This window comes from Lichenostomus cassidix, chromosome 11, assembly GCF_008360975.1.
Source record: "Lichenostomus cassidix isolate B80296 chromosome 11, HeHo_3.0, whole genome shotgun sequence".
NCBI lineage: Eukaryota > Metazoa > Chordata > Aves > Passeriformes > Meliphagidae > Lichenostomus > Lichenostomus cassidix.
In genome coordinates, this window is record NC_139492.1 from 5,127,289 (window position 1) to 5,148,276 (window position 20,988).

Here is a 20,988-nt window from a genome sequence, read left to right on the forward strand (position 1 = left end):
GTGAACTGTGGACAGAAACAGCGTTCAGCTGGTAGGACAACAGCCTGGATGTCTCAGTCAATTCTGTCTTTTTCCTGTTTACTGTGTGGTTGCAAGTGAAGAGGTAATACCACTCAATGAGGTAAATTTCATTCTTAGATTCATGCGCATAATTATCAGTGACCTTTTATATCTGAGAGAGAATTGATTTTGATGAGAGCTCTACCTCCTGCTCTTCGTGAAGGGTTTTGCCCAATTTGTTATACATGCTCAACAGTCATTATTTGGATGAACCAATCATGGAGATGGGCTGTTATTGATAGATCTTCCAGGAAATATGTCAAAGTTAAGTAAAAATAAATAAAACATGAAATTAACATGAACATGGGATTTTCCTAATCAGATACATGTTTCAGTAGCCCTTGCTCAAGAGGCACAATTTAACCAGGAGGATGCAATTGATATGAAAGGTTTATTAAGAAAAGCAATTCAACATATCCATACACAAGGGAATACTGAAAAAAATTAAAATTGTCCTCCAAAAAACATATATTGAGAGATGTACAGACCTGAATCAAACTGTCTTCTAAGACAGTCTTCTGTCATCAAAATGCTATAGAAAATTTTGTTATTCTAAAACAGATCTCATCCTGAGGAGCTGCCAGGTTTTCTGGCACACCAGAACAGAAGGTCAAATGATTTTTTATGACCCATATTTAATGTCCATTTAGCAGGTGAGAGAAACAGGGATTGCTCAAGCTCCAGTGCCCAGTAATCTTTGGTGTAATGGTTCAAAGCCAAGTCCTGCATCTTCTGGAAGAATCTTTCTTGGGCACAGGAGGAGCTCTCATCTTTCTGACTCAGATGGAAGAGTGCTTTGTGCCTTGCAAAACGAAGGTCCAGATGTTGGTCTGGATGGTTGACAGTGGTGCAGAGTGAGCCAGAATCTCTCTCTGGCTTTATGAAAAGCAGTAGATGCTCAGTGCCTGCGTGTCTCTGCTTGTTTACACACAGAATTGGGCTCCCAAAATTAACGAATGCTTTTCAAGAATTTTGTGCAAACAGCTTGCTTCAGTGAGTCAGTAGCAGAGGTATGAACGGAGCCCAGGGCTCCTCACTCCTGGCCCTGTGCACCAACCACCAAGACATTTACTTTTCTAGCCAGCGACAGAGTGAAGATGTGAAAATACCACAAGTGAAACTTTTTTTCCCCCCAACTTTTCCACTCAGTTTTGCAGACTCAGGAGGTTTGGTTAGCTCTCCACACTGAGCGAGAGGTTAATATTGGCTTCGCCGTGGAGTTTTTCACTTCTAGGTGTATGAAAGATGAGTCTTTCCTCTTGCTTTCCCCACTGACCTCTGCTTGAAGGTGAGTGGAGATGTGTGTTGGGTTAACTTTGCTTTGAAGAAGCTTGTGCAGAAGGAGAGGGGAGCGAGGAGAACTGGCCCATTGGGGTTCCAGCCCCAACCTCCTATTGGCAAAGAGCAAAGAGGATGGGGAGAACAGGAGGCCAGGAATAGCAAATGGTCCACAGTCCTGGTCTGTGCTGTTGAGTGCATCCTCTGGTGATCCAGCCAGGGGATCAGCAAGCCAGTTGTGCCCAGTCATTAAGGGAAGGCATGTCTGTAATTAATGGCAAAGGGCCTGATACAATAAAAGGCATGTCTGCCTCCTGCACGGCGAAGCCCACATAGGGCTGAGAAAGACGCCAAAGAAAATCAATGTTAAGCAGCTTGTATGGATTTGTGCAGACCTTTGCAGTGCCAAAGTCCAGACATATTTCTCATTGAGCTGAGTCCTCGTATGTTTTATTTATAATTTAATGCTAAAATTTATGAAGGCGGTGCATGGCAGAGGGAGAACCCATAACCTTGTCATTTCTTTTCTTAAAGCAGCAGCTACTAGATCTGGGAAAGAATTATGTCCCACTCCTCTCTCTGACTCCCCAGCATAAAACGTAACATGATAGAAATTTTATTCACTCTGAGTTTGTTTTCAGTGAAACAGTTGTACAGCTGAGGTGACCAATGCATATCAAACAAGTTTTTATCAAAATCAGTAACTGCCAGTCACTTCCTTTAAACTAAATCACCTCAGCTGTTATTCATCAGGCATGCCATGTAGCATTAGAGAATTTCATAACTCAGACACTTAAGGTATGAAAGAAATTAATTGCCTGTATTATTTTCCATAAAAACAAATAAACAGCACTCGGTGCCTTTTTAAACTCAATCGGAGGATTGATTTTTAAATCAAATTGTATTTCATGAGAGTTCAAGCACTCACCACTAGAAGCTGTAATCTTGGAACTTTAAATATGGATACTGTAATTCCAGAATGTCACATGCTTTAAACACTGAAATATAAACCATTGCCATAAGAAAATGTTGTGGTTTAACCCCAGCTGGCAAATAAACCTCACACAACTGATCTCTCCCTCTCCCCCACCAGTGGAATGGGGAAGAGAATTGGAAGAACAAAAGTGAGAAATACTGTGGGTTGAGATAATTTTAATAGGTAAAGCAAAAGCCACACAAGCAAGCAAAGCAAAACAAGGAATTAATTCACCACTTCCCATGGCAGGCAGGTGTCCAACCATTCCAGGGAAGCAGGACTCCATCATGTGTAAATGGTGACTTGGGAAGACAAATGCCATAACACCAAACATCACCCCTTCCTTCTTCCTCCCTCAGTTTTATATGCTGAAATATGTTTTCCTATGCCCTGGAATATCCCTTGGGTCAGTTGGGATCAGCTGTTCCAGCTGTGTCCCCTCAAAGTCCCTTGTACCCCACCCAGTCTCCTCCCTTGTGGGGTGAGGAGCAGAAAAGGCCTTGACTCTGTGTAAAGTTCTGCTCAGAAATAACAAAAACATCCCGGAATTATCAACACTGTTTTCAACACAAATCCAAAACACAGCCCATACCAGCTACTATGAAGAAAACTAACTCTACCCCGGGCAAAACCAGCACAGAAAATGAAAGGAGGATACATAAAAATATATTAAACATGACAGCAACATTAACAGCCTTGTTTGGAGAGAGGAAGTTTTTTTAACAGAATACATTATTTACTGGTCTCTACTGCATCGTTCCACCATGATGTCAGGATTGCATTTTCCCTGGAAGTGTGGATCAGGCTTTCCCCTGTCTGACATCAGTGATGTTTGTATTACCACACTCAGCTGAGACACCAAGGTGCAGGATTTCAGCTGGCAGGAATCCAACCTGATCAGCACTGCAGAGCCAGCTGAGTTTAGTAGAACTGTGCTGGAAACCTAAAAGTGAAGAGGCTGCCAGGGAAACAACACAGGTTCCTGCAATGGAGAAGACCCAGTGACAGGAGAACCTCAAAATGTTTTGTTTTGGTAAATTGCCAAGAAAAGGTAGAAGTCCAAAACTCACACAAGACTTATGGGTAAGGATCTAATAGTTGCAGATATTTTTGTGTTCAGTTAAATTACCCAAATGACCTGGTTCAGCAGAATGTGAGCTGGGAGTCTCAGGGAAATGTCTGTCACATGAGATGTTTAGTTAAATTTAGTTAAACAGTTAAATATTACCACTTTTATAAGCAAAAGAACAGAAACTCCACCTCATCCAAAACACCTCACATTTTCTTTAACAAAAACATCTTTCCTCTTTTATCCCTCCCCCTTTTTTGGGGGCCTGAAAAATGTCAGTTGTTTAAAAGATGTGACTGCCCTTATGAATGTATCGAAGATAAGCTAGGTTGTAAAGGATTCAGGTTCATGAACTGTGTTTATACAGTCTATTGTTTAGTACTCATGAATAATTGATTCTTGTCCTTCCTGCACAAATATTCAATCAGATACCATTCAAATTGATAGCAGGTGTCTGATCTAGGGAAAAATGGCAATGTTCTTTGACTGGAGATGTGATTGTAATACAACTCTACTCCAGCCATGGAGTACAGAGGAGTGTCACACATTTCAAATGGGACCTGTTGAGAGGGAGAGTTGCTAATTAAAACAGCTCACCGTGTAATTGTCTGGCATGTTTTGGGTAAGCAACCATACCAAAGCATGTTTATTGCATTTTATTTTTATGTGTGTATATGTGAAATGGAGGATGGATCATAATTTTTAAAAATTGCTTGTTCTGGTGAGAGGTTTGGTTCTGCAGGGAAGAATAGTTCTATATAGTCTGTAATTCTGTAGGATCCTTACATACTCAATATTAAAAATCTGACTCTGATTTCCCCAAGACCATGTGATGACCAGGAGACATAGAATAATTGCATTACGTGATATATTATTTAAGATCCAGTAAGAAGGTGCCTGTTCCTTAAAGCACAGATTCTTTTCCAATGAATTACAACTTTCCACTACTGGTGGCTTCCTGTAAGTCACACTGTGTGCTGCAGGAAGAGAAAAATGTGCACAGAAACAGAGCAGGGAGCAGGACCTGCTTGTGTATCCTTGAACCTTGGAGCACTGCTCATTTCTTGCTCAGGGAGGTTTGTGGATGTGAGCAAAGTTATGCCTGATATGGAAAGAGTAGCTGCAGATATAGTGAATATAGATATATAACTGGAATTTTGCTCCCAGGCACATGAAAATAAGTCTGAGGAGTCAGAGGTCCAACTAAAGTGAATATAAGTGTGATCATTGAGTTAACGAAGACAAAAATCAATCCTAAATTGGTATTAGGAAATGCAGTGTACAGTCCACTTGTGACTAACTGATATTAGTAGGAACTCTGGAAGAGCCATTGAGCAAATATGTAAATAGTTTTTATTTTTTGGCCACTGTCATCCTAAAAATGTTCCTGTGGGAGGCTTCAGCCTTTGGAAGGCTGTGGAAGAGCAGGGACATAGTGCTCATGTGTTTTGCATCAGGGGCCAAAAGCACCAAAAGCTATGAAGAAGAAAATTGTTTCAATTTCTTCTCATTCTTACCCAATCCATGGGTTTTCTTGCTGCATTCTGCAAGGGTATTTTTAGGGCCTCTGTTTTTATTTTGTTTTGCTTCTTCTCTTGAGTCCTCCCACCCCTGAGTTTAATGCTTACAGACCAATAATTGGAAGCTCTGAAAATTATTTTCTTCTGTTTGCTAGTAATGTCAGTTTTTCACATTTCTTTATTTACAGGACTTGGTACATTCATCCTCTTTTCTATCAAAATGGCTCTGGAGGTGTAGAAAAGAAGTTCTGTTGTACACCATTTATGGCCATTCAGTATTTGTCCATACACATTTGACTACCAACATGAAAAGACAATGTTGTTTACAGGTTGGGTATTCTCAGGCCATAAGCATTGATTCAATGAATGGTTGGCCACAGGAGGGTGAGGGTTTTTGTAGTCCTGTTGGATTTACACATTTGAACCAGGCAGCTGTTGGCAATGAACAGTTCTCCCACATTTTTCAGCTCACTTATCTCTTGTGTATTTCCAGAAAATTAATTCAGCCGTGGAGTGTTAATTCTCACTGTTTATTTGCATCTTGATGGTGGCTGACAATTCTTGAACAGTATCAAGAACCTGCTGCCACATCTCTCTAAAACCTTCAGACCCATTTACAACCCCCTGGTGTGCTTGATCCATCCTTTAGAACTGTCCCACAGCTCTCCATGCACTTGTTCCATGCTGTCCCCCAACACAGATGGACATTCCAGAAAGCTGTATCTGCCATACGAGTGCCAACACCAAGATGTGTTTCACAGTGCTTTGCTCTTGCTGATTGAAAAGCCCTTATTGGGTTGCTTATCTGGGTGAAATGTTTCTGCTCTAGAGCAGCATAAAATGCAGAAGTTCCTTTTCTTTCCTCTTTTGAATATAAGCAACTGCCTGTTTGTGGAGGTTCAAACAAATGCTTTACTCTGTCTGCTCAGCACTCCAGTGCACAAAACCTGATATTTTGAGGGAGTGCAGACCCTGAAGCCAGTAGCACACTAAAATGCTCAATCTTCCATAAATATTACCCTTCCCCTGACCTTCCTTCATTTTCCATGCTGGATTCCACTTCTGAATCTATTCATTCTGAATAGGCAGCAAAATCCTTCCCTGGAATAGACAACACAGATACACCTTGCCAGCTGTAGCAGTTCGTAATGTATATATTATTGAAATATTGGCAGTGGTCTCTGAAACCACAAACAGAATTAGTTGTACCCAGAGCAACATACTTTCTTTCAGTGGCTTAACTAGGCGACAATTATTAAAATATCCTCCTCCATTCCATAATTTCAGAAGATAACACAGTATTTAGTACACAAATGACATAACACATGAACCAGCTCCTCATAAAAACTTCTTTTTCCCATGGTACAATTATGCAGATGGGGCAGCTTCCCTTACAACTATTTAGATGGGGCAGCTCCCAAAGACAGCAATTTCTTTCTGTTTTTTATTAAGGGCATTTAATTCTTGCTCAAGGTTTCAAGTTGCCTGCCTTCCACTACTAAAGTTTCCCTTCAGCTAAGCACAAACTTGAAACCCATCCTGCAACCACCTTACATGTGGAACTTTGGGCATGGGAGTAACTGCAGAGATGTTTCCAGCCTCAGTGATGTTTCCAGTGATGTTTCTGCTAGAAACTGAGTGGTGGCAAGGCTGGGACCAGGTGCCTGTGAGAGACTGCCAGGGTGATGCTGTGGGAGGGGAACAGAGAAGGGTAATTCCCTTTCAACTCAGCAAATGGCATTTGCATTATTTTTTCTGGCAGTCTCTGCTCTCCACCTTGGGAGTGATCCATAGCTTGTAAATTGTTGCTTGTATCAGTGTGTTTACAACTATAAGGGCTCTGAAGAGCTGTCATACATACCAGTTTTTCAATGCTTATGAGTTTATTTAGAAGTGATGTGTATTTACAATAATCAAATGACAGTGGGAAGGATATGCTGTGCACTCGAGGAGAAACCAGGCTGGGAAACCAGTGGAAAAGACGTGTTGGATAGAAGAAAACATCTTGAGTTACTGCAGTAATGAGCATAAAACCCCAAAGTCAGAGCTTTTGGAGATCTGGACTCTGCTGCTATTCCTTGGCTTTGAATTCTTCATTTTTTTCTTTCTAATCAGCCAGGATTTGGTGATGTATTCCTTGCACAGCTTTGGTTTGTAGGAAACCAACCTAATAACCTGCAGCTTCCATAAGGTATCACTGACCTCTTCTATCCCTTGAAGTTGCACACTCTGGCATCTTTAGGAGTATCTTTTCCCCCTATGCTTATTTTTCTGACAATTTAACTCCATTAATTTGCTCATTCTTTACCTGCATGTGCAGAGCCAGGAACAGAGATGTGTTTGACCAATTATGTGAGGCACTGCCCAACCTGCAGTGGGAACCTTCACCTCTAGATTTGCTTGGAGTGTGAAGCTGGAAGGCTTTTGTGTATTCAGTTTAAATTTTTAGATATTTAGTTCTCTAGGAAGTTCTTAGAATGAGTCCATCAATCTTCTAGAAATAAAATAGCAGCATGGATTTTTGTTCAGCAAATGTTAAATTATATTCTGACAATTTTAGAGGATGAGGGAAGCCATAAGAAAGAGAAAAGTGTTCTATGTACCTTTTCAAAAGGAGAAAAACAAGGGTTCTGGAATTCATAAACCAGTCAGCCCAATTGCTATTCCTGAAAATACACCGGAACAAGTCTTAAAAAAAAAATCTTTCTAACTATTGAGATGATAAGAGGGTTGTAAAAGATAATGTGAGATTGAAGTGATTTGTTCTCAGCAAATCCATCTGATTTCTTTCTCTGAAAGAATAACTAGCCTGGGGAAAGGGGTAAGATATTGCTGAATTATCCTGATTTCAGCTTTGGTTTTGTCACACATAATGTCCTTGTGGAAAAAAAAAATCTAGTGGAGTGTGCACAGCTAAAGAACTGCACTGGGCACCATATTTTACATACCAAGAAAGCACATTAAATTGAGTGGAGTGTGACAGGACAATCTGAAATTTATAGAACATGTTCTATGAAGAAAAGTTGTGGGAACTGATAAACCTACAGAGAAATCATCCTGATAGTCTTTCCAATATGAGAAAGTTACGCAAAGGCTGGTGCTTATTGTTCTCCCTCCACTTGAGGGAATTCAAAAGAAACCAATTTAATTTTCAGCCAAGATGCATTAGGATGACTGGGAGGAAAACTTTCTAACCACAAGGGGAGTTGAGTAATGATGCAGACTTCATCAGAGCGTTTCCAGAACAGGGTAGACAGATGTTCAGGGGGGTTTGGCACTACTAACCATTCCAGGGCTGGGGAGGTCCTGCCCAGACCCAGGTTATTACCTGAGAACAGCAACCCAGGAGGAAAGAGTAAAAGCTACTGCCAAGAGACTAAGAACAACACTGGTTTTATCAGATGGTGATTAATAGCTCTTTCTTAGAGATGGTGGTGATATTACTTTCAAAAAAAAAAAAAAAGTTCTTTCATCCTGAATGGATGGTGATATATACATTTTAATATATGAAGGAAAGCACCATGTAAAATGTTATAAAGACACAGCATGGCAGTGATAGTCAATCACAGACTCTGTTTATATATTGTGATAATAGCCCTAACTTCTTATTTTAAACATCAGTTACACTGTGATCTAATAAAAGATTAGGGTTTTCTAAAGTAACTTTTACTAGATTTACATACATTTTTAGTTCACATACAAATTTTTGTAGGCCTCCTGAGAACTTATAATAATAGGACAGGAGAGAGTGATGCAGAATTCATTTTAATTTGCTTGTCTTGGAATGCCCTTTGCTGTTTATATTACAAATTTCAATATACATCTCAGAGGATCCGAGCAAGTATAAATATCTATACCAATTTAAAAATGTACCATTTTTAGAACCTGTCATATATTTTCTAGTAAGGCATGCTATTCATCATCTTCTGAGGACCATTTTTCTTAGAAATATGTAAAAGCATATATACAGCTAATGTACAGCATCCCAAAAGCTGTAGCTGGGAACATAAATTAAGCCCAAAGTGCTCAATTTTAAATGTACCTTGCTTTTTGACAGCACTTGGCTGTCTGGATCTGAGAGTGCTTTCAAATGTGAATGAGATGAGTTCCACAAAGTTCCAAAGAAGTTGGTAGCTATTACTGGGTTTGTGTCTATTATTGCAGAACATCATCCTCCAGAGAAAATGTTCATATTAAGATTATTACCCACTTTGCTTCCAAAGCCTAAACTGAAAATCTGTTTATCTGTCTAAGGTCATTTAAAAAGTTTATTCTCTTTCTTCCCCTACCACCTTACCTTCTGTAACTTCTAGTACTGAAAAAGAGAGCTGAATGATGTTAACATTGTAATTTTTTTGAGATTTTTATAGCTTTTGGTCACTCTCAGTGAGTCTTTATTCTGAAGAACATACCCAGACAACGTGTACTGGGGAATTAGTTGCAGGATATCACTTTGGCATGCTGGCACTTGGCTGCTCTCATTTCCACTTGCTCCTTGGCACTGACCTGTCTGCAGTTGCAGCTGAGCTGACTTTACAAGTTTCTATCAATAACAATGCGCAGAAACACTTGGAAGGAAATATAAATTACTGGTAATGGTGGTGCTCATGAGTGCTGAACCTTTAGCTCATTTATTGAACAGTTAAATATTGCCACTTCTGTAAGCTAAGAAAAAAAAAAGGAAACCTCACTTAATCCAAAACTTCTCATTTTGTCTTGCATGAAAGTATTTGTTTGCTCTTTCATCCCCCATTCTCTCTGCCATAGAGGTCATCTGTGGTGTATCTTTTGAAATCCTCAGCAGCCAAAATGTATTAGAGCTGCCCCAAAGTTGATTAAATTCACTAAAAATGTGTCAAAAATGGCTGGCAGACCACTACTGCTGGGTTATTTTATGTTATGCTACAGATTTTAAACAGTTAAGAAAACCAATTAGCATCAAGCTTGCATACAATACCATTTTGTTCTGTAATTCTACCTGTCACTTTTTTATTTCCCATTTCATTCTCATCTTTCTTCATAATTGGATAAAAAAAATACTAAGCTGTAACTCCTTGTGTGGAGAAAGATGAGAGGCAGACCCTGAATGGATCAGCTGTGTGTTAGGAGCTGTGCGTTGTGAAAACCCAAAACCAGTTGGAAAGTGATGATCCAGCCAGTAATGTGTGATAGATGGAATGGACTGGGAGGCCAGAAAGAGCTGAGCTGTGTGGCTGAGCTGCTCCAATGCTCACTGAGTTTTACAGATCAGTGCTTGCACATCTGTATTGGGCACTGAGGAAACAGCAGTAGCCATAAAATACTCAGCTATATCCTAAATATAACAATGGAGATTTGAAGACAAGGACACCAGGTTATGTATTTCATTCTTTTGCTTTACTGAGAATGTGAAAAACAACAAAAAGCAGGTGGCCAGGGCGACTGATGTAACATCTCCTTTGACACAGATTGCATTCCAGCATTTTTAATAACTCATTTTCCCAAGGGTGGGGTGATGAGGATGCTCTAAGTATCCCACGGTTATTTTTTAAAAAAGACATGCAGAGCAGGCAGAAGAAAGCCCTTTTGGCTTGTCTGATGCACTGTAAAATCTTCCAGGCACATGGATGAAGGACCTTGTTTATGGGCAACATTTCCAGATACACTTTGCTATCAGTAATGTTTTCCTAGGAAGTGAAGTGTCATTGCATGAAGTTTTGTTTCTGTGGCTAATTCCTGCAGTGTGCAACTGGTGGATTTCTGATTTTTCAAGGAAGGGTTGGTCTCTCCTTATTCCTAATAGAAAAAAAAAATATATTGAACATTCTGTTTACAAATATTGATGATTACAAGGAATGTTGGTCAAACAAAGAGGTACATTTGAGAAATTTTTATTTTGTCTTTGTACTTCTGTAGTCAAATACTCCAACTAATTTTTGCTTTCTTTTCTGTAATTTTGCTTCTGCTTCAGTAACTTGCACTGACTACACTGTAAGAAGAACCTTGTCCTTTTTTTGCACCCCTTTCCTTTAGGTAGTATGGAATTTTGGGGTCTTTCTGCATTTTCCATGACACCAGCATTAGTGTTGCTTTTTCTTTCTGACTTGCAACATCTCTGGATCATTTCTGCTTTATTTAGAGTACAGAATTTTTTCCTTCCCATCCATCCTTAAAATTCACCTCTGCCAGAGAGCTTCATGGGACTGAAGGAGGAGATGCTTTCCCACCATCAGAGTGGAAACTGGTTTATCCCAAATCCATCTTTGCCTTGTCTTCTGGGGTTAAAAGGAATGTCCAAATGATAAGTTTGCTCTTTTGGTGATAGGATTTTCTTCGTTTTCTTTTCTTGCATTTAGAAGTTTCTAAACAACTTAAAATGAATTAAAGGTAATAAAAATAGCCAATAATTTATGCTCAAATCCAGATAGTCTGACTGCAATCACTCATGTATTTTTTGGGGGTGATTCACTTCTAGAATTTCTTTGACCCCTTAACCAGAAGAGAGGGACAGACTGACATAGCTGTGGCCACAGCTCAAGGTCAGTGTAATTAATATTATTTCACATGCAGCTTTTAATTCTAAGAACTTGATGGGTAGGATCCTGGTTTATCCAAAGCTTATAACTCAAGTGTATGAAGTCAGGAGGCAGCTGCCAGAGTCAAGGCTAAGAATGCACTTTAGTGTTTTTCTGAACTGGGGAGCACCCTTTTCCCTCATAATTTAATATTTTGCACAACCCAAACATGTAGGTCAAGAGGCCAGAAAATTAGCACCGAGTTATAACACTCTTGTAAGGGGGTTTGATGGAAATTAAACCTAAAACCATTCATATGTTTTAAATGCTTTCCCTTCCCTCCATTCATGCAATGATACAGAACAGCTGGTCATGAAACCTGGCTGCATATTTGTTAAACGGGAACAGATTACTAAATCAAATTTGTTGACCAATTTTCAAGTATGTGGCCTTGAGATATTAAAAAAAAAAAATTTAAAAAAATGTGGGGGTTGCATTGCCTAAAGAGAGAAGGGGTAACAGGCCAGTGCTAGGAACATTTCATGCTGGTGGGATTTGGCAGGGGGGGAGGGAATCTAATCACTAACTTTCGCGTGAGTACCCAGCTGAAACCTCAGGGAATTTTATATAGTGCATGTTGTCAGTATTTTAATCATCCACAGCTGTCAAAACTCTTGTAACCCGCCTCTTCTATTTAAAATGTGTCTTCTAGGCATAAAATAATTAAAGGTGCAGGACCATAAGGTAGGCTCAGAGCCGCTGCAATGTGACAAAACTCCACATATGAAAGGCATTATTTCAGGAAGTTTTAAATATAAATTTTGTTTTGTCAGAAGGCTGCAGGGCACACATTTTCTATACTGTCAAGCTTGATAGTAACAATATTTATATTTCAAATAAAAAGATTAAATTGCAGTCTTATGTGTTTCTGGTTTTCACATAGTTTTTACCAGTGTATCATAGTGTTCCATATCAGTGTGTCATCGAAACTTTTTTTTTTGCTGACACCAGTTTTGCTTTATTGTAATATTAAGTCTTGTACTGTCAGTCCCTGAATTGAAATAATGAGGGCAGACAGTAGTTTAGTTGACTAGCCTATATCTCCCCTTTCCTCCCCCCTCTGGAAAAAACCTGAAAACAACACAAAATAAAAATGAATTCGTTCAGAAAGGCAATTGTAAAGACAGAGATTTGGAGGCTACAGATATAAAATGGCTTTTTGTGTGTGTTGTGTGCATGTGTGTGTTTGTGCAGCCTTGTGTCATCCTCGTGTCCAACACCCCACCTTGCAGAGTGGCCTTCATGTGCCAACCAAGTGCTGTGTACTTTGCAGAAGAATTAAAATGTTGTGGAGAATACAGATGGAAGAGGAGGGGAGGGCAGTGTAATTTCTGAATATTTTCAACTTTATTAGTTTGTTTTTAATATTAGAAGAACTAACCCCCCAAAAAGGGTGTCTTGGTTGTTTGGAGCTGTCTGGCTGGCAAGGCTGTTGTGCCACTGCTCTTTTTCTGTTAGTTTTGAGCTTTCTGCTGGTGCCTATGGGCTCTTCATTGTTCAGAGCCTGAGCCCTGGGTTGGGCTGCTGTCATCTGTGCAGCATCAGGGCTTGACAGAACAATGGGGAGGAATGGAAGAGGTTCTGACTCAGGCTCGTGTTGGAACTGCCAGTTGAAGTCACTGGGGCTGGGTTTGCTCCTTTTGGGTTGAAATCTGAATATTTCCTCACAATCCTTCTGTGGCAGTTTGGAATTGGCAAAGGCTTTCTGTGCTAATTGCCCTGGTTTTACCTCTGTGTGATGGTGAGGATTCTTCCTCCAGTGTCTGACAGTGCTGGCTGATGTGTAACAACTGCTCTGACCATGATGTGGTTGATGAACTGGGCTTATCAGAAAGCTGATTCTGAATTTGGGTGTTACAGAAACTCCTCCAGAATTGCTATCAGCTTACACATGATATGGGCTTCATTCCTCTCTCTGTGTTGCTGCACATTGGCCCTTCTTTCTGTCACTCTGAGCCTTTGGTCTGTCATTTGGCCAGTCATGATTTTACAATAATGAGAGTTTTGATTTTTTTACTGTAAAATGAGATTTGAGGGTTTTTGTGTTTTGGGTTTTTTTTCTTTTTTGTTGTTGTTTTTTGTTGTTGTTGTGGTTTAATTGCTGCTTATATACCTCAATAAACACATTTTGTTTTCTTCCATAACCATCCTAGAAGTTTCAGTCCATTGTAGAAATTAGCTGGAAAGCCTCACAGCTTGTATAAAGTATGTGATGTTAAAATGTCAGTGAAAAAATTGTGTTCATTGAAGAAGAGAAGTGCCTTTTCCAGGTATACATCCATGTCTCTGTACACCAAGCTGCTATGCTTTCCAAAAGAGCCTGCAGGATTAATCAAACTAGGAGCAATAGGGGAAAATATTTAAAATTAAAGTTATGTACAAGTAGAAGACTTTTGTATGGAAAAGGAGACAACAGGTGGCACTGCCAATTCTGGACTCACAGTCTGATCTCTGTTAACACCCCCAGACACCTTTTTCTCCAGTTTGAACTGATGGATATACAAATCAGGCTCTTGCAGCACACACATCTCAAATGAAGGAGCCCTATTCCAATGGAAACATCTGGTTTCATTACACCAGGTAACACCTGCATGAAATTACATCTGTGTGGAAAGTCCTTTAACAGAATTTAGTAATTAAAGTGAGGCAATCTAATCAAAGAAAGGCATAGGGAAGGTGATACATGAAGTTTTGTTCTCTGCCATGTAAATAAACTGCATTAGTATATTGGGTCTTTCAAGAAACAGTTAACATCAACAGCTTGCAATTGAATAGATTTCATGTTAAAAACAGCCTTCCATCCTATATCCCCAATATATATCCTGATCTTCCAAACTGATCTCCAGGGTGCTGTTTGAATTTATTGCACTTAATAGCATATTGTTTGCAGTGTACAATGTGGGGGTCCAACCGAGTTTTACTGAGGTATTCTGTGGCTCAGTTTCCTTTCAATATGTAACTGTGTCCCTTTCAAATTTTGCTTTAAAGCCTTGTGCAGACTTTGCTTTATACCTTTTCAACTGGTTTTTAAAATAAGGCTAACCTTGACCTGAGCATCAGCAAGGAGTTCCCCAGAGGAGGAACACAGAGCCTGGGATCTCTGTGATAGTTGGGGGTTTCTCTGTGTGTTGTTCCTGTGCTGTGTCTGAGCCTGGAACCACCTCAAAGTGGAGCTTCTGGAATCAGTTCTTAGTTCTCTTGTGGTTCTCAGGAGAGGAGGTGGTTTCTCTGTCCTGGAGGAGGTTCTGTGTTAGCCCCACAGGGTGTACAGGCATTGCTGGCTTTGTTTGCCTGAGATTTTGCCATCTGGCAGTGTCACCTGGAAGGCATAAATAAAGCCATTGTTTCATGGGTTCTATCAGGGGCTGCATATATTTTTCTTGTCAGAAAGTATAGAATAAAAGATCCAGCAGAAATCAAAAAATTGCTGCTACTGTTAGAAACTGATAAAGGACAGCAAGGTTAACACTCCTAAATTTAGGATGACTTCCAGGAACTCTTTAAGGACCTGACTGACATTTTTTTCTCACACTTTTTTTCTCTGAAAGCTGATTTTTTGGCCAAAGTAAAAAAAAATACATGCAAAATTTTCATCTTGGTAATGAACGACCTTGCCAAGATTAATAAGTTTTCCAAAACTTCCCTGGAGAAAGAACAATCCTTGGAGCATGGGTGGAAATCAAGGATTCAGCTCAGAAATCACCTTTTGGTAGAGTGTTTCCCTGCCTGCTTTTGAAACAGCATATTGCTAATCACCTGACCTTTGAACAAATGCAGCTGATTTGCTCAGGCACTTTCATCCACGTTAATCCAGATGTGCCTTTTAACCCATGCTTCTCCTGTTGACTGATTGATGCTCTCAGAATCCCTTTCTGTGCACTGCCCTGGAGGGTGGCACAGAGCAGGGCAGGATTGGGGTGAGCTGGGAGGGACAAGGAGCCCAAAGGTCACCTTGTCAGCAGCCTCCTGTTTGAAAAGGGAATGTTTTACACTGCTTGTCTCTGCTGATTGCTGCTGCTGCTTCTCCTGCTACAAGTTGAGGGCCAAACACAGCTTTTTGTGTAAGCTGTAGGCAGAGCCAGGAGCAACCTATGATGTCTCTCTTTCAACAGGAGCCATTTAATGCTTCAATCTGAGAGTCAACTGAGTGCATGGAGTTGTGGCTCCACAATTCCCCACAAAAATCTTTGCTTCCTTCTCCAGAATCTGTAAATACAGTTGAGATAGTATTCCCTTGCTGTTTAAAAAGGCCAAAAAAAAAAAAAAGATAAGAGAAACAAAGAAGGCAGTGGCAGTAAACTTTCTGCAGAGCTTTAGCCTACCAAAGATTTAAAGGATTGACATTTGCATTACATTTTTCCCCCACCCAGTCCTCCTCATTAGCTGGATATCTTTATTCTCTAAATATTTACCACCTAAACCAAATTTACAGTTTAATTTGCTGCATAAAATCATTTATTGACTGATAAAGCTCATTACTAAGGCCTAGCCCAAGCTGTAGCCTGCCACGACAGTTTTAATTCTTGTAGCAGCAGGCTACTGCAGGAGAAAAACAATCCTGTCACGTTAACGGCAGGGGGCTGAATTATTCAAATACACTAAATCCTCCCAGAACAGTTCCCCTGCTCATAATTTGTCTTTTCCCACCAACAATTAACTAGCAATATTCAAAGTTAACAATGCCAACTCTTTTGAAATCTCAAGGAAAATGGAAATATGTACATGCAAGAAATGTTTTTAGAGAAGAATACATTAAAAGACCGATGCTGGGAGACTTCTAGGGAATATAATCAGTTAAATGAACCCACTGGTTTCTCTAGCCCAGAACGAATTTGCTGGGTATTTGTGTGTGTACAGATGGGTTTGATACTGAATTGTGCTCTCAGGTGGCACAGATGCAGGGCTGCTTACACCTGCCAATGGCCCTTTCCATGGCACTCCTGATGGCTGATGTTTGTCAGTCCTGTTGAGCTCAGAGAAGGAGTTTCCTCTTCCATCTCCTCTCCTGTCACAGCTTTTGCTGTCGTCATGATTATGAGTTACTGTAAATAATTGCAGTACTAAGTGTAACATGCTGGGGCAAAATGATGCAATAGGCTATGAAAAGAGTGAAAATTGAGATATGGGTGAGGGTTGCTGGTACAGGTCATCTTGAAGAAGCTGAAGCTCTGAATCTGTCCCAGCTAGAAGCCTCAGAGCATTCTTTCCAAATCAGCCCACAGAATTCAGGCTGGCAGGTGGTCTTTACACAAATCTCCAATCAGGGCAATTTACAAAGTCAGGACAAACTGAGGCTGTCTGATCTGCTTTGGCTGTTGACCCACTGGGCACTTTGATTTGCAGAATAGGGTCTTAATGCTTTCATAATTTGTGTTTCTGCCCAGCTCTGTTAGGTGACAGACCCTCTCCTGCATCCTTGAATAGCCACTGAACAGAGGGTTTGAGATCACTCAGTGAGAGTGAGGAGGAGCTGGAATTCCCTGAAGGGACAAACAGTTTCATTCCACAGAGGACAATCCAATTCAGGTTTGTCCTTCTGCGTGTGTGACAACCACAGCCCATATATCACAGTCAGTGATGGGCAATAGGAAAGCCTTTAGCATTCTGGTGTCTCATATAAATATTGCTTCTACATAGCACTTTACACTCTTTCAGAACTGTAAGTCCATATTTCCCTTGTCCCATTCATTTTCTCCTTTCAATTTCTGTGGCAGTTCCAGTGCAGAATAGCTTCTTGTGCAGGCCTTCAAAGTGAAAATGATGGCTCCAATTTGTGACCAAATAGCTTTGACATTGTCTGTACGTTTGCTTGAGTTTATAAAAGACTTTGGTTTTCTTATTTAATCCTTTGATGTAGAAGCAGTCTGAAAAATCAGTAATTCTTTCTGCTGTGCCCTTAGTGACAATTTTAACTCTCCCATGAAATTCTCAGTTTTTAAACTCATAATGTGTCTTTTTATCCCTTCCAATAGCACACAGAGTGCTTTAATGCTGTGAAATCTTAGATCTCTGTAAAAGTGCATAAAGATAGGATGAAGTTAAAATATATATAAAAAGAATATAGAAGATTGTGCATTATTTGCTCCTCATCTATATCAGCATTTCACAAGATGTGGGCCATACCTCCTCTGGCTGATGCTCTGCAAAACGACTGAAAATTCCCCTTCATTCCCATTTAATTTAAAGGTTAAATCTGTGTTTCTAGTCCACTCCCTGGGTGGTGGTGGAGTGGGCAGTAGCACCTGCTGAATGGATATGTCTTTATTTGATCTGATATCTCTAGTAAGCAATGCATGTGCTGCAGGAACAGAGGGCACTACAGAAGGTCATGTATGTGCTTTCTGAGTAGCCATAATCTCTCCTATTCATACAGCCACAACAGTGCAACTGGACTTTGGCTCTAAACCCTCTGTTGCTGAAGATAAAAGGGAATTATCAGTGGGAGTGAGGCTCCTACCCAGTTTGGAGTGGCAGTGCTAGGACTGATCTCTGATATGTGCTCTGCCTGAGTGCTGCATGTGCTGAGATTCCCTCAGGTGCTTGAAAGCAGTGCAGGGACTGCTGGTGGTGCTGATTTGCCCCAGCAGCTATGGCAGGGTTAGATGTGCATCCTCACTGTGCATTTCCCCACTGCCAGTGCCCTCTTTAAAGCCATCCTTTGTGGTTTAAACACAGCTGTGATGGATAATCCACTGAAAACTGTGGGGTTTTTTTCTTTTATAATGAAGGTTATTTTAAAGCATCACCTTTCTCTCATAGGAGTTTTCCACGTTCACAGAAGATTCCTTATCCTCATCTATTTACATTACTTTCATGCTGTCTTTTTGATGGGTTTCTCATCTCACCTTTCTGAAATACCTGTGGTGGCATCTCTTTGTCCTGTAACAGTTTTATTGTAAAGATTGAGTAGACTTTGGGCATCCTGAAACCAGATTCTTTGTTCAGCTGTCTCAGATCAAGTTTTATGAGAAGACTTTGCATGCACAATTTCTGAGAGTATGCTGGGGTAGCTTGCAGGTAAAGCCTAACTTTGAACTTCCCATCTCCTTATCTCCTCTTTCTATAGAATCTCAGTCATTTTCGTGTATTTATTTCTGCTTCTGCTATCTCAGACCTCAGGGCAGTCACCAGACTGTTCAGTTTGTCCCTGGATGAGAAGAAGCATCTGCACCACGTTCATCAGAGCACTTCACCTGCACAGTGTCAGTGTGTTTGGGACTGATGGATCCAGTGCTGGCTGCTCGCAATCAATGGGGCCACAGCGAGTTCAGTGGAGCTGTGCTGCTTCCCACTGCCTCGAGACCTGCTGCTGCAATCCCAGATCACTCGTTTCCAGCTCCCTTTGACCGTCTGCCCCTGCTTGTTGCAGGCTGGAAGGAAGCCGTGGGGAACTTGACCTGTGCTTGTTTATTCCAAACGTGCCCACAACTGCAGGAAACCCTCTCTGCTCTGAACACTCTGTTCCAGCTCTTCTCTGCGTCTGAGGCTTGGAGACTGAAGCTGGTTAATTGTGGCAAATGTGGTTTTCTGGGACATCTAAGGGTTATGTCACTTTTCTAAAAATCTCTTTGATCTTGAATCAAAAGAAAGGGGTGGGTTTTTAGCGTCATCTTTACTGTGTGGCTTTTACAAATTAAAAACCTACTTGAAATTGGTTATACAAGATGCGCTTGTGTTTCTCTAAGACTGATGAGACCACCTTTGACTCTAAGCTGCTTTTTCTAGCAGATCATCAGGAAAACTGGTAATGAACAGTTAGGAAAAGCTAGAGGGAGCTTTTGAAATAAGAACTGTGCTTTTCTCTGTATTTTGAGAGCCAAGGCTTTAATTTACAATGAGCACAGTAAGGGCAGAAATGAAGCTGCTAGTGTGCCATCTCATGTCAGCAAGCAAAGCAGTAGAAAGAAATACATGTTTATTCTGTTCTTGTCACTAGAGTCATCACAGTCATTGATAATTAGTATCTAGAGTCCAAATCATATCCCACTGCTTTGGCCAGAATCTTGGAAATTACTAACTTTTGATAAACTGATTGTGTCTTATTACCTTGTAGCTCTATAAGATTTATAGAATCCCAGGACTTTTTTCTCAATTGTTTGCACCTTGTAAACTCTTTTATGTATGTTGTGAGCTGGAACTATGTGGCTGAGAAGAGCTTTAAGTTAATGGAGCCTTTCTTGTAGATCTGATAGACTTAACTACAGCAAATGGAAGCTTACTGAGTATAACTCTTGACATATTTCTGCATAGATTCCTGTGGAGTAGTCTGTGGACTTCAAAATGTCTCTGAAATACGAGTGGGAAATCACTTATTTAATTTATGGACTGGATTTTGCATTTTATGAAATGGGCAAAATGTATAAAATGTGGTTTTATCCAGTTAAAAAATCAGGTTTTGGATCTCTAGTACCTTATAAAACAGGCACAAACCAGAGCCTATGTTGGCCAAATGATGCTTTTGCTGTCAGAATTTCATGGTAGAAAAGACATTGATGAATTCCTGTTTTCTAGAAAAATGGGTTGGATGTTTCAGTTTGTCAATTTTATCAGAGCTTCAAAAATAGGAGAAAAATAAACTTTCCTTGAACAGTAATAATTATCACTGCTTCAGTTGTCTGGATTAAACCAGAGCAAAAGCGTTGGTGGTACCCAACTTTATGTAATACTTTTTTTGTGAGAGAAATGAGATTTCCTATTGTGTATGTTCAAATGATAGCAGTGCCAGTCTGTTCTCAGCATAATTGATGATCGTTGTTTGTGGGTAAGTTACTTGCCAAAATATCTGCGTACAGGAAAGACATTCAACTCTCATAGCCTTATTTTATTTGGTTTCCTTGTAGGTGCTCTTTTTACAACCACTGTGTATATTTAATTTATCTTAAGTATGTATACATGAGACAAAGATTACCACTTTTCAAAGCAACCAGTCCTTTGGTACAACTAGGTTTTGAGGAATAACTAAAAACAATTTTAAGAGATCGTATTTTATGTGAGAGAAACTCCCCCAAATCCTGAAAAAAATCCATGTTTTCATCAGGACTTTGATTTAGCCACCCAGAATGACTAGCTGGTAATGGCAAATCTGATCAGGATTAAAAAAAAACCAAAGTTAGAAACGAATGGCAACCAGTATTTTTCTGAACTTTTTGCAAATGGGACTGTTTGTTTGAAAAGCAAGCAGGAACCATTGTGAAAATCTGCCTGGTACTTTGCTCCCTTTGCTATTGTGGGAAAGTAGGCAACCCAGCTCTGCACCACTCCTGGTGCCAAAAAACTCCTGGTCTTCCACTGCTTGGGAGCTGCAGGCCCAGAGTGGTGTTGAGATAAATGCCCCAGAGCAGTGCCATGATCTCATGTCTATTGCTATGACATAGCCTTGTTGGCTCCTGCAGCCCTGCTTGACTCAAGGCTACTGTGAACACCTCATTTCTTTTATCTGAGCTCTTAAAAGGCTCATCTGATAAGGTCTGAGCAGCTTATGTGCACATCTGCTTTGCTACACCTAAAGCTTATTTCTCTCTGTCCTAAATG

General features: G+C 40.2%; 1 long non-coding RNA gene across 1 annotated transcript in view; it reads left to right on the forward strand.

Annotated features, from left to right (window-relative positions):
• Window positions 1-20,094, forward strand: part of LOC146432101 (uncharacterized) — an 82,235-nt gene extending 62,141 nt beyond the window's left edge. The window contains exon 6 of the long non-coding RNA XR_014854403.1: window positions 18,570-20,094. This is a non-coding gene — a long non-coding RNA (uncharacterized LOC146432101). The remainder of the gene's footprint in view (window positions 1-18,569) is intronic.
• The last annotated feature ends 894 nt before the right edge of the window (window positions 20,095-20,988 follow it).